This window comes from Telopea speciosissima, chromosome 10 (genome assembly GCF_018873765.1).
Source record: "Telopea speciosissima isolate NSW1024214 ecotype Mountain lineage chromosome 10, Tspe_v1, whole genome shotgun sequence".
NCBI lineage: Eukaryota > Viridiplantae > Streptophyta > Magnoliopsida > Proteales > Proteaceae > Telopea > Telopea speciosissima.
In genome coordinates, this window is record NC_057925.1 from 47,089,819 (window position 1) to 47,103,394 (window position 13,576).

Here is a 13,576-nt window from a genome sequence, read left to right on the forward strand (position 1 = left end):
GGCTTCTGACCACGAACTCCTCTCTTGAGGCTCGGGTCGAGTTGGCCAACAAGGACGCTCGCGAGGCCGTCCTGAGGCATCGGGAGACCGCAACAAAGCTGGATGAAGCTGAGGTCGAGGTCAAGAGCTTGGAGGAGGCGACGGCGAAGCGGGGGGGAAGAGGTCGAGGCCTTGAAGGCTCAGCTCGACCAAGCCAAGAAGAAGGCCAAGGACAGCCTGGCACGGGCTCGAGCCGAGGCTATTACCAAGTACCTCATGTCGGAGGAATACGCCGAGGTGTGCCATGAAATGAGGAAGCCGCCGTACGAGGCTATTACCAAGTACCTCATGTCAGGCTGACCTCTTGAAGGAGATAAAGGCCGCCTACCCCACCCTCAATCTTTTCCAATTTGATGATGACGCGACCACCGTGGTCGAGGAGTTGGGAGATGATATTGGGGTGGAGGTCGACCAGGCCGGCCTGGCCATGATCGTTCCCCAGGACGAGGTCACCGAGGACGCCGCCATCAAGGAGGTCACCACCGAGGACCCCCTCCACACCACCGAGCTCTAGGCTCCCTTTTCTTCTTTTGATGTACACATCCCCCTGCGTGGGGTTTTGGATAAATGTTTTTTTTTTTTTTTTTGTATGTACTGGGCCAAGCTGCCCACTTTTGTAACCATGCCGGGCTGTCGGCCTTGAATGAATAGAAAACTTTATTTTTACAAATTGTCCAAGTGTTTGAGCTCGACACTCATTTGCCTTTCTTTCCTGCATGTGTTGTTCTTGATTGGTGCTCTTAGCGAGTTCTAGGACTTGGGTTTTTATTTTTATTTTTTTAGCTACGCTGTGCTGGGTCGGTCAGGTGGGTCTAACCGCTTGGTCATGAAATGTTTGCGATGGACCGAGGTCATGTTGTCATCCGTCTTTATTAACTTGTCATTTTCACCGGTCAGCTTGGGCCAGCTACCACTTGATTGGTTGTGCGGCCGAGCTGACTCTATGGTCGAGCACAATGCCTTGGATATTTTTGCTTGCTTTTTGGCTTTTGTTCGGCTCGACTGTGGTGAGAATTTATGCTTGCTGGTCTAGTCGCCGAACTATGAGGGTCGGTCTTCTGACTTAGCCGACCTATGAGGGTCGGTCTTTGAGGTCGGCCAGGTCTATGAGGACCGGTCTTACGACTTGGTTGCCGACCTCTGAGGGTCGATCTTTGAGGTCGGCCAGGTCTATGAGGATCAGTTTTACGACTTGGTTGTCAACCTATGAGGGTCGGTCCTTGACGTCGGCTACGTCTATGAGGACCGGTCTTACGACTTGGTTGCCGACCTATGAGGGTCGATCTTTAAGGTTGGCCAGGTCTATGAGGATCGATTTTACTACTTGGTTGTCGACCTATGAGGGTCGGTCCTTGACGTCGGCCAGGTCTATGAGGACCGGTCTTACGACTTGGTTGCCGACCTATGAGGGTCGGTCCTTGACGTTGGCCAGGTCTATGAGGACCGGTCTTACGACTCGGCATGCTTGGAGTTTGAAAGTACGCTAAGTAGTGGAGAAAGACTTTGTTTTATTGAATGGTGAACGTCGAGGCCGAAGCCGAGTACAAAATATGCTCATCATAGACCGTGCCAAGCAAGATATCTAAGAATACTACTGGAAAATTTTCTTCAAATTTTCCGAGTTCCACAACCTCGGTACCTTCTTGTCCCCTGGAGTCTGCAAACGATACGTTCCTGGGAGAATTTACTTGGAGACTATGTACGGGCCTTCCCAATTTGGTGCCAACTTTCCTTGCTGCCTTGGCTGGGATGCGCTAAGCTTTCTGAGGATGAGGTCTCCTTGGAAAAAATGTCGCTCCTTCACCCTCGAGTCGTGGTACTTTACCGTCTTCTATTTGTAAGTTGTGTTCCGAAGCAAGGCGTTCTCTTGAACTTCGTCGAGAAAGTCGAGGTTGGCTCTAAGCCCATCCTCGTAGGTCTTCTCATCGAAGTTGAGCACTCGGAATGATGACGCTTTGACCTCAACGGGAGTGAGGGCTTCGATTCCATATGCTAGCCGAAGAGGACTCTCCCCGATCGGTGTTCTCATAGTTGTCCGATATGCCCATAGGACGTTCGGCAGCTCTTCCACCCATTTACCTTTGGCTTCATCCAATCTTCTTTTGATCCCCGCAAGTAGTGTTCGGTTTGACACCTCTACTTGTCCATTGGCTTGTGGATGAGCTAATGAGACCGGTCGAAAGTCAATATAGAAGTGCTTGCAGAACTCCCGAAAGGCCGGGTTGTTGAATTACGCGCCATTGTCCATGATGAGCACTTTAGGTAGTCCAAACCGGTAGATGACCTTATCCAGGAAGAACTTCTCCATGCTCTTCTCGATGATGGTTGCCAGGGGCTCAGCCTCGACCCACTTGGTGAAGTAGTCGATCGCCACGACCACATACTTTAGGTTCCTCGATGCCGGGGTGAAATCTCCGAGAATGTCCATCCCCCACATAGCAAAAGGTATCGGGCTCAGAATAGAGGTCAACTTTGTTGCAGGTTGGTTCAGCACTGGTACGAAGAGCTGACACTTCTCGCACTTCTTCACATACTTCATGACCTCTTCTTGCATTCTCGGCCAATAGAACCCTTGTCGAAGTATCTTATATGCTAGGGCTCGGCCGCCTATGTGGCTGCCGCATATTCCTTCGTGCACCTTGGCCAGGGCGTACTCGGCTCCCTTCGGTCCAAGGCATTGGAGAAGGGGAGCTGACACGGCTTTCTTATAGAGCACTCCGTCGATCATGGTGTACTTGGCAGCTCGGATTTTGACTTTTCTTGCTTCTTCCCGACTCTCCGGGAGCTGGTCATTCTCTAAGTAGTTCACAATGGGGTCCATCCAGGTCGGCCCGTCCTCCTTGATGTGTTTGACACTTTCTTCTTGCAAGGAAGGCTTCTCCAAAATCTCAATGTATACTGATCGGCTTAGATTTGGGAGGTCGGCCTCGGCCAACCTAGACAGGGCGTCGGCCACGACGTTCTCTTTCCTTGGTACTCGGGTCATTTCAAAGTGCTCAAGCTCAAAAATCATCTCCCGTGCTCGGCTCAAGTAGGCTATCATTCTTTCATCTTTCGACTCATAGTCTCCGTTGACTTGGTTGACCACAAGTTGTGAGTCTCCTCATACCCTCAATTGCTTGATGCCTACAGCCTTGCTCACTCGGAGCCCGGCTAGGAGGGCTTCATACTTGGCCTCATTGTTCAAGGCTGGGAACTTGAATCTTAGGGCGTATTGTATGCGAAAGCCCTCGGGGCTGACTAAGATCAGCCCGGCCCCGCTCCCTCCAGGGTTGCTCAAGCCATCAACGTTCATGGTCCAGGTCGGGCCGGTCTTAGCTCTCACATTGACTTCTTCCGCTATCTTCTCTTCCTTGACCTTGAGGTCGGGCATTGTGCACTCAGTACTTGCCCTTTTATCTTGATCCTCGGGCAATAGCTTATATCGTACTCACTCAGCTTGACCGCCCAGGTGATCAGCCGACCTGACACGTCGGGCTTGTGCAATATTTTCTTGAGAGGCTGGTCAGTCAGCACTGCGACCGGATGAGCTTGAAAGTATGTCCTTAGCTTTCTCGTGGCCGTGATAAGAGCGAATGCTACCTTCTCAAACTTGGAGTATCTCGTCTCGGCGTTGACAAGAACATGGTTGATGTAGTATATGGGCTTTTGAGCTTGGCCTTCTTTCCTAACCAACACCTCGCTGACCGCCATCGGGGTAACGGCTAAGTAAACTTGAAGCTCTTCTTTTGGCTCGGGTCTGCTGAGAAGAGGCGGGTTCTCCAAGTATTTCTTCAGCTCTTCAAAAGCTTGTTAACATTCATTCGACCAAATGAAGTCCTTCGGGTTTCGGATGTTCTTGAGGGCCTTGAAGAACAGTAGACACTTGTCGCCTGACCTCGACATGAATCGTGCCAACGCTGCCACTCGCCCGTTTAGCCTTTGTACTTTTCGGACCATCCTAGGAGGGCTCATCTCTTGGATGGCCTTGATTTTCATTGGATTGGCCTCGATGCCTCTGACAGAGACTATGAAGCCGAGGAACTTTTCGGAGGTCACGCCGAATGCACACTTGGTGGGGTTCAGTTTCATTTGGTTCTTCCTTAGCACGTCGAAGGCTTCTTCCAGGTCGGCCAAGTGGTGCTCAGCCTTCAAGCTCTTCACTAACATGTCGTCCACGTAGACTTCCATGTTTCTTTTGATCGGCTCACGGAATATATAGTTTACCAGCCGTTTATATGTTGCTCCGGCGTTCTTCAATCCGAACGGCATGACCTTGTAACAAATATTTTCTTGGTCAGTTCAGAATGCTGTGTATGACTCATCCTCCTCATGCATCATGATTTGGTTGTAGCCGGAGTACGCGTCCATGAAGCTCAACATTTTGTGCCCCGCCGTGGCGTCAATCAAGAAATCAATCCGAGGTAGCGGGTACTCGTCCTTTGGGCAAGCCTTGTTAAGGTCGATGTTGTCGACGCACATCCTCCATTTCCCGTTCGGCTTGGGAACCATAACGACGTTCGCCAGCCAAGTCGGGAATTTTTCTTCTCGGATGAACCCTGATCAGCATAGCTTCTCTACTTCTTCCTTGATGGTGGCTTGGCAATCAAGGGCATAGTTCCTTCTCTTCTATTGAACCAACTTTCGGCTCGGATCTATGCGTAGTCGATGCTCGGCTATATGTCGAGGTATACCGGGCATGTCGACTGCCTACCAGGCCAAGACGTCTGCATTTACCTTCAAGAAGTTTCCGAACTGATTCCTTTGTTCCTCGCTCAGCAGTGATCCAAGCTGTACCATCTTTGTTGGGTCTTCGTCGTTGAGGGGAAACGGGGTCAGGTCTTCCATAGGTTGTCCTCTTCTTTCTGTAAGTTCATCCCGCTGGTCTTCCGGTAAGTGCTCAACACAGATCACCATCCCTCGGACGTTGCCTTTATTTTGTTTGACAAAAGTAGCATAGCACTCCCGTGCTTTCTTCTGGTTACCTCAGACTTCGCTGATGCCGTTCTCGGTAGGGAACTTCGTCTTCAAATGCGTCGATGAGATGATGACTTGGAGAGCAGTCAATGATGGGCGACCGAGTATAGTGTTGAAAGCCACCACCGACCGTACTACCATGAATTTGACCTGGACCGTCGCTTGACATGGATTTTGTTTGATTGTGACCAGCAGGTCGATTGAGCCCTTGATGGTGGCGGCAGCTCCCGAGAACCCGTGAAGTGCGGTACCTTCCGGCTTGAGCGCTTCATTGCCGAAGCCAAATTATCGATACGCATCTACCGACATAAGGTCCACAAATGCGCCGGTGTCGACCAATACCCGATGGACGGGTCTCTTCATAATTTCCACCTGCACTACCAAAGCATCATCGTGAGGTAAACTTATACCTTCCAGGTCAGCCTTAGTGAAGGAGATCTTCGCCTCCGACTTCAGCCTTTTGCTTGGTATCTCGGTGACCCCGACGAACCGCGCATTTGCCTTGGCCTTCCGAGTGGACTCTTGTCCGGACCCTCCAAGGATAGTGTATATGGGAGCTCCTTTATCATTGCTCGGCCCGAATCCGTCGTCTTTCTTCTCAACTCAGATTTTATCCTCATCACACTAGGCTCGTCCATTCCCAGACCTCGGCTCGACCCTTTTCTGGTCACGGCCTTCGAACCTCCGTGGTCTTCTCGGCCTCCCTTGATGTACCGCTTCAAGTGCCCTGCCTTGATCAGCTCTTCGATTTCTGTTTTCAACTAATAACAATCCTCGGTGTCGTGACCGGTGTCCTTGTGGAATTGACAATACTTGTTAGGATTTCGAGATGACCTGACTTGCATCGATCGGGATCGGCGAATGTATCCGCCGTCTTGTATTGGTATCAATATTTCTTTCCGCGACGTGTTCAAGGGGGTGTAGTCGGGACTTTGAGCTCGGTCTGATCTCTCGGCTCGATAATCAATCTTGGGCCACTTTTCCTCCTTACGATCATCAGTCATCGACTTTTTCTTTACGGCTCGGCCTTCGTTTCCCTTCCAGGCTTGGAGCACCTCGACCATATTTATAAACTCATTGCACCTCTCTAAGAGCTCGACCAGGTTTCTGGTAGGCTTTCGGGCCAAGTCCTTGATGAGGTCCATGTCAGCGAGCCCGTTGCTCATCGTAGTATGGGCCGTGGCCTCATCCAAATCCTTGATGTCTAAGGATTTTCTTTGTTGAAACGTGAGATGAACACTCGGATCGACTCATCAGATCGTTGCTTCACGCTAAGGAGGTTGACTGTCATTTTCTTGTGTCTCATGCTACTCTGGAAGAGCGTGATGAAGGCTTGGCAGAGTTGAGTAAAGGTTGTTATGGAGTTCGGTGGCAACCAGGAGAACCATGAGGTTGTCGCGCCCTTGAGAGATGAGGGGAAAACCTGACAAGAGACAATCTCAGTTCCCCCGTACATGGTCATCATCGTGTTGAAGTAGTTGATATGATCCGTCGGGTCGGTCGTCCCGTCATACAAATCGAAGGGAGGTAGCCTGAACCTGGCCGGTAGTGGCGCGGTCATGCGGGAGGATAAGGGTGTCGTCCGACCAGGGAATAGGCATCCGAGGTCGCCTATTTCTTTAATCCCTCCACCTGCTTGGCCAAGTCTCATTGCTGGCTTTCTAGCTCGATTTCAGGTGCTCGGCCGTTCGGCTTGTCCACCTGGTGCAAATTGTCCCGTTCATTCGGCCAAGGTCGACCATTTTGTCCTTCAGCTCAGGATCGGTTCACTTGGTCGTCCCTTTGAGGTTGACCATTCTGGTCGGCTCGATCAGCATCACCCCTCCTTATTCTTCTTTTCACCTGAAAATTGGACCCACGGGGGGCTTCTCGGCTGCTCTTCTCGAAGAGGCTGCGGGCTTCTGCGTCGGGGGCTACCTCCTGTTGTTCTCGATGTGCCCTCGGCTGTCCGTCCTCTCCTAGCTGGCCCAAAAATACCGATCTCCTCGCTATCGATTCCGTTGGTTCGATCTCTTGCCCGGTCCTTGGGCTCCGACGATGCTCCTGCTCATCCTGCCGAGCCCTCCTGTTGGGACGTGGAGGAGGAGTTTTCTAACGAGGCGGATGTGACAATGTGGCTCTTCTCGGCCAGATGTCGGCCACCATTCTGTTGTAAGTTTCCCTCTACGCGGACCGGGGCTGGATGGGGCGCAATCAGTGGTTGACCCATCAGCCCACCCCGGGCCATCTGGGTCATGAAAGTACGCAGCATCTCGTTGGTGTGGAGCATCTGCAGCTGCAAATCCATAACTTACCGGTTATTCATTGAGGCTTTCGGGTCCAAATTCTCCGGTAAGGGTGGCGACGGTGGTAGGCTCAGCCCGTTCAAGTTTGGCTCAACCTATGTCTGGTCAGCCGCTGCTGTGTCCAGCACACTTCCACCATTCCCACCCTTGGCGGGGGAGTTGGATTGGCCGCGGCGCTCATGCTGGGCTGCACACCCCCTGCCCGAGGGGGTCTTTCGATCGCGCCTTACCATGATGCTTCAGGGGGCGGTGATCACCTCGCCTGTCTAACCGGCTATAGCTCGTCTCCGTGGGAAGTCAAGCCATGCTGCCCTGATCTCGTATGTACCATTGTTCCTACTCTTGAAGTTGGTAGAAACGACGATGGCGTGTTGACATCGTTCCCACAGACGGCGCCAAATCTGTTGCGTGTGAAAACCTCCGTCATCCTGTTCACCCACGGATGAGCTTGTAAAAAGACGAGTGAGCACAAGAGAGCCAATGTGGCTCCGGCCTAGGAATCTTTGATGCTCAAGTCAGGTCTCCAGTGAAACAGCGTAACAGCTAGTAAAAAGTGAGATGCTCGTTTGAGCTCCATACCTGAGTATTTATAGAGGGAGATGAGGCGGTTGGAGGAGTCCTAGTATGGTAGGAGTTCTTCTATTGGAAGGCTCTATCCCATTGCACAGAGTGGAGAGTTATTTTCGGGGTCGGACTCTTGTTAAGGTAAGAGTCCATATCTAAGTGTGATTCCGTATCGCGGTAGGATTGTGGCTCGATCCTTATCCCGCGATTCTCGGATTGTGCTGACGTGGCTCCGTGATTCTCGGCGAGCCATTACAAAGGCTTTTGTGGAGGGCTTAGCCTCGAAGCTCGACCACAGTGGTCGGCCTCAGAGTTCGGCCTCGGCCTCGGCCTCGGCTGACTGGCATGAGGTCAGCTCGGGGTCGATGGCTGATTTGGGGGTGCTTTGCGGGCTGAGTCGTGGTGCGCAGCTCGACCATGTGATCTCTCGGGGACCGGGTCTGCCCCACTTCTCTTGGTTCAGGTCGGTCCTTGGATTGACCTCGGCTCGGCTAGATGGCAACATCTGATTAGTGGGGTGATTCTATGCCTTATCACTTAGAATCTATTTTTCATTGATAAGAGATCTTGGGATATATTCATAAAATTCCCACCATATCAAACTTGCCAAGTGGAAAAAACTTATGCTAATACATAAAATTTTCCTAGGCTCGCTAAATCAGGAACCCCAAAAAACTCACTAAATGTAGTAACTAATATTTACTTCATTTTCAACCAATTTTCTTTGATTTAAATAAAAAAAAAATACAAAAGAAAATTTTAATTACCATAATTTGTAAGATTTTAAGTTAGTTACATGATCATAGTTACAATAGTTTCCACATTTTCTTCAAATTAATCCTACTTTTGATTTTCATCTTCTCAAGTGCGGTACACTGCCCAAGGATATAGTTCAAGGTATCGGTCAAAGATCAGATCGGATCGGCCGATCCAAGCAAGGTTCATAATCCAGGTATCGGACTCGATATCGGTCATTGCAAAAACCTTTTCGGATCGGGATCAGATCTGTACAAATCAGTCAGGATCGGTCAGAACACCCCCAAAATTGTTTTTTACGGATCGGGTTATGTATCGGCCAAAGTTGGTGGATGTTTTGATCTCTCAGTCAATATCAGTCAAAGATATTATGGAAAAAAACCCTAAAAACTTTGAAAGAAAAAAATATTCAATCGGATCGGCCGATCCAACCGAGTTGGAAGATCCAAGGAACGATGTAGTCAAATCTTGTTGTATCAGTCAAATCTCGGGATTGGCTTCGACCGATACCAATCCGGTCCGGCCAATATCGGCCGATCCGATCCGAGATTTAGAACCATGGATCCAAGCAAACCTTGTCGTATTGGTCTAATCATGGGATTGGTCTCAACCGATACCGATATGATCCAACCGATATTGGTCGATCCGATCCTGTCGATATCAGCCGATCCGATCCAAGATTACGAACCATGGGTCAGTCCTTGCTCATTACTCATTAGTCGCTAATTTGTTGTTCAACTCTTTCCCATAAACCAGAAGGGTTTATTTGTTTAGAGGAAGAAAAGTAAGGGAATCTTTTTTTTGGGCATTTTCTTCTCAAGTTTTTGGCGAAACTGGGTCTGAACAAATCAAGGCCCACTACCCACGATAGGTGACCGTTTAAAGTGTTCGTTGACGAAAAAGTATCCTCCAACCAAATCCATGACGACACGTGTCAAACTCTAAAAGATCAATTTCACGATTGCTTTGCCCTTTAAGCTACCCTTTCTCTGTCGGAGCCTAGCTGTCTCCTTATGCGCTTACTCCCCAAGAACTGACCGGGTGACCGGTTTGCCACCTGCAAGCCTTCTCTCTCATGTGTCATGACGATTCGAACTCGGCTAGAATTAGGATTCTTGGGCCGGGCCAAGTCAAGCCCTCAAACATGGTCGGCTTTTTAATTGAACTCAAAATTCAGAACGGTCTGGTGGTGCTTGATCATATGATCGCCAAACTCTTCACCAATGGTGATATGACGTTATAATTGAACTTTAATTTATCATTCATTGGCACCCTTTGTTTGTTGTTCATGACCTGAAATACACTTCTTTGGTTCAATTAAAGTGTCAGAAAAGATGGATGAAAAGATTCTTTTTTCACCATAGGTATAGAGAAACTGAATCCTAATATTTACGAACATCAAGGCATGCATCTTTTTGCTCAAACATTTTGAAAGTAGAGGCGTATAGTATGAATTACGGATACACTTATTTTCAATAATGATAACCTTAAATTGTTTGTTTCTAGTCAATAACTTAGCTTTTATTTTTTCATTGGATTTAAATAACTTCATGTGACATTTGGCGAACTCTGATTGAACTCAAGGTTTACAATTGAGGAGATCTTTCTTCAAATGAACCCTACTTCTCATCATTTCCCTTGCAAATGAAAAAGAACAAATAAGTTATTGAAGTATGATGGTGGGATTCAAAGTAAACGGTTTTCACTAAGAGGGATTATAGCCGGAACATTTAGCACATCACTACGGATTCCATATGTATCTTCATGAAATAGTTGTTGATTTTAATGGTCAACATCAGGTAATTTCTTATTTTGTGCATTTATAGTTATGTCAATAAATACACAGTTACATTGATGACAGTCCAAACCTACCCCTGTTTTGATGCTTTTTGCTATTGTTCTCAATTGACTGACCAACACATTGGGAGTTGACACCATGGATTTAGTACATGGTATCAGCTGGTATATATTGGTTGATCCATATCAGTCAGGTATCAATATCAATCCACAATGGTACCATATTGGTATCTATACATATTGGTTGATCCATACCAGTTAGGTATCGATATCGATCACATTTGATTTATCAATCACGATCGATCCCGATTCAAATCGATCAATATAACCAATTTGATATTGTTTTCACTATTTTTCGGCATTGTCGATGTGAGTTAAAAATGCATAGGCGTGCTATAAAATGAATTGAATCAGACTTCTAATCAAGAAAGAATGAGTTTTTTCCAGTGTCTCGGTTGCTCAAAAAACTTTTAAATATAAAGATTGCAATGCTAAGAAGAAAAGGAGGAAATCGAATTGTTTACTTGCAGATTGTATTTGTTGAAGTCTTTACAACTCATCAAATTCGAACTGATGACGTTTACAACTTGGTATTTACACTACAATTACTCTACTATCAAATTGCTTACTTCCCATAAATGAACTTGTTGAAGTCTTCACAACTCTGCTAGCCACAAACTGTTGAAGTTTACAAAGTGATGATAATGAATCTCTTTTGAAATGACATGTTACTGGAGCTATTCTCCATGTAAGATTTAAAAGTCTACATTAACCCTACTCCTAAGATTTAAAAAAAAAAAAAAAAAAAAAAAAAAAAAGAATAAAAATAAAAGATAAATTTGTTGTGTTGATTTTTGGGTGCTTTCCTTTGTTTTTGAAAATTTCTTTTATAAGCATTCTTGGCAGTTCTGGTGTTTTTGTAGTTATCAGGTAGTTTCACAGCTACCCACTTCTTTGAAAATTGATAATAACTACTCTACTGATCGTGCTCGATCACTGACCATTTATCGATCACTATCAATCCATTAGTCTTTGACCGTTCATTGGTTATTGACCATTTTTCAAACACTGACTAACATGTCAATCTTGACTGAAATGGATTTTAGTATATTTCTCTATTGATTGATATATAACCAAAATAGGGTGTAAACAATGGCAATCACAATCCCGTTTAAATGAGGTCACACGAGTTTGAATGGGATTGTTTAAATTTGGTCTATTGACCAAAATAGGGTGTAAATAGATACCCATTCCTAAAACTGCGATTAACACTTAACAATGTGTCAAATTAGTATTACAATAAGGGGTGATTTGGGTGCACCCCCACTTTTGATGAGGGGGGCACACTCAGTTCCAAATGATAGATTACCCTGTGAGCTTCGTCAATGGCATCTCTTGATCTCAAGTTTCAGGCCATAAGGAGCTTGAATTACATCCATCCTCAGCTAGCTAGCTAGCTCTCTCTCTATTCCTCCATCTTTACCCAAATTATCTTCTAAAGAGGGTGGGATTCTAAAAAGGAATCAAAGGTGAAAGTAAAGAAATACAATCCCAATGAATTCACAATTCCAAATTTACTGACGCAAAGAAACAAATGATGTTTGTTCATTCATTCTGAGTTCACACAACCAAAAGTTGAAAAGAGCAATAGGCTTGAGATTGTATGATTTCATCTATGTACTTTGAGTACTGTTGATCTATTTATATGATCATGGAGGAATGTCTAGAGTTCACGTAGTCTTGAAGTTATGCGTACCATGCTTACTTGAGTTTGTGCGGGAATTGGTGAACTGAATAGTTTGTCTTTATGTGCAACTTTTATCATGGAGAGTCCATGGTTTGTTAACCAACGGGGGGGGTCTTGATCATGAGTTTCACATGGGGAAGCCAGTCTTAGTGGCTTCCTTATGTTCTTGAATTATTCACGTGCTGGACTTGCTTACATGGCTTTAGGTTTGAATTCGTACCAGGTGACACCCACTCATTGATGAGCTAATCTTATATATAAATATAGGGTAAATTACACGTCACCCCTGGTTTTCAAACGAAACTCAAATCACCCCTGATTTTTGAAAATACTCATCTATCCCCCTCTACAGTAAAGTTAGTTTGTTGTTAGTTATTGGTGTGAAAGGACTATTTTACCCTTGTATTAAAACATTAGAATTAAAATTATAATACTACCCTTCAAAATCTATGTTTGGATGTCAAGGGTAGTTTAGGGATTTAAATTTATTTAACTGGCTGACATCATCACTTAACAACATAAAACTAACGGTAAGGACTAATTTGTCATATTGGGGTCTAATACAGGGGGTGATTTGAGTTTCGTTTAAAAACCAAGGGATGACATGTAATTTACCCATAAATATAAATCAGGTGATCTAGTACGAGTAGAGGATAAAATGATCAAAATATGGTGTAATTTTGATATATTTGATGTATCTATAACAATTCTAAAGAGGTTCCAGTTGCAGCAAGTAGTCCTTTTTTTGAGACTTCATTCTGATCTTTTTTTTAGTGAAACACTATGATCTCTTGGATCTTTATCCTCTCAATTTGCTTGGCCATGTTAAGTACATTTAACAGAGGGGGCAAAAATGACTATCCCACCCCCTGCGCAAACACACTGTCCGAGGTGGGATCCATGTGGAATCCAACTCCCTCTATTAGAAGTACGGGCAGGCAAATTGAGAGAATAAAAATTCGTGATGTCTTTGGTTTTCAATGGTGAACATATTACGAAAAAATATATATATTTTTTCCTTTTATACTTAATGAGTTCTTCAAGAAGCTAAACAGCATGATTAGATTCATTACAGAAACTGCAACTGAGAATTTTGGGTTGCCAAATCCAAATGAAAACCTTGCTTAGAGAGAGGATTAATTTCACACATTAAGAAATAATTACTAATGAGGGTGCGCGCCTATCATTTAAAAAAAACGTGTCGAATTAGTAATTGTAAGCAGGTTATCGACTTATCGTGTCTAATTACAGGTGATTATGACTTGTGAGAAAGAAGAGATTTTATAAGAGAAGAAGAGACATATAAAATCCAATTAATCACTTAATCCACATCTGTTCACAGTTAATACAGTTAATCATGTCAAACGACGGTACTGTACGTTAGTCTTACAGCTGCGCCGGAGCGAAAGCGATCGGCTCGCTCTAGCCAAAG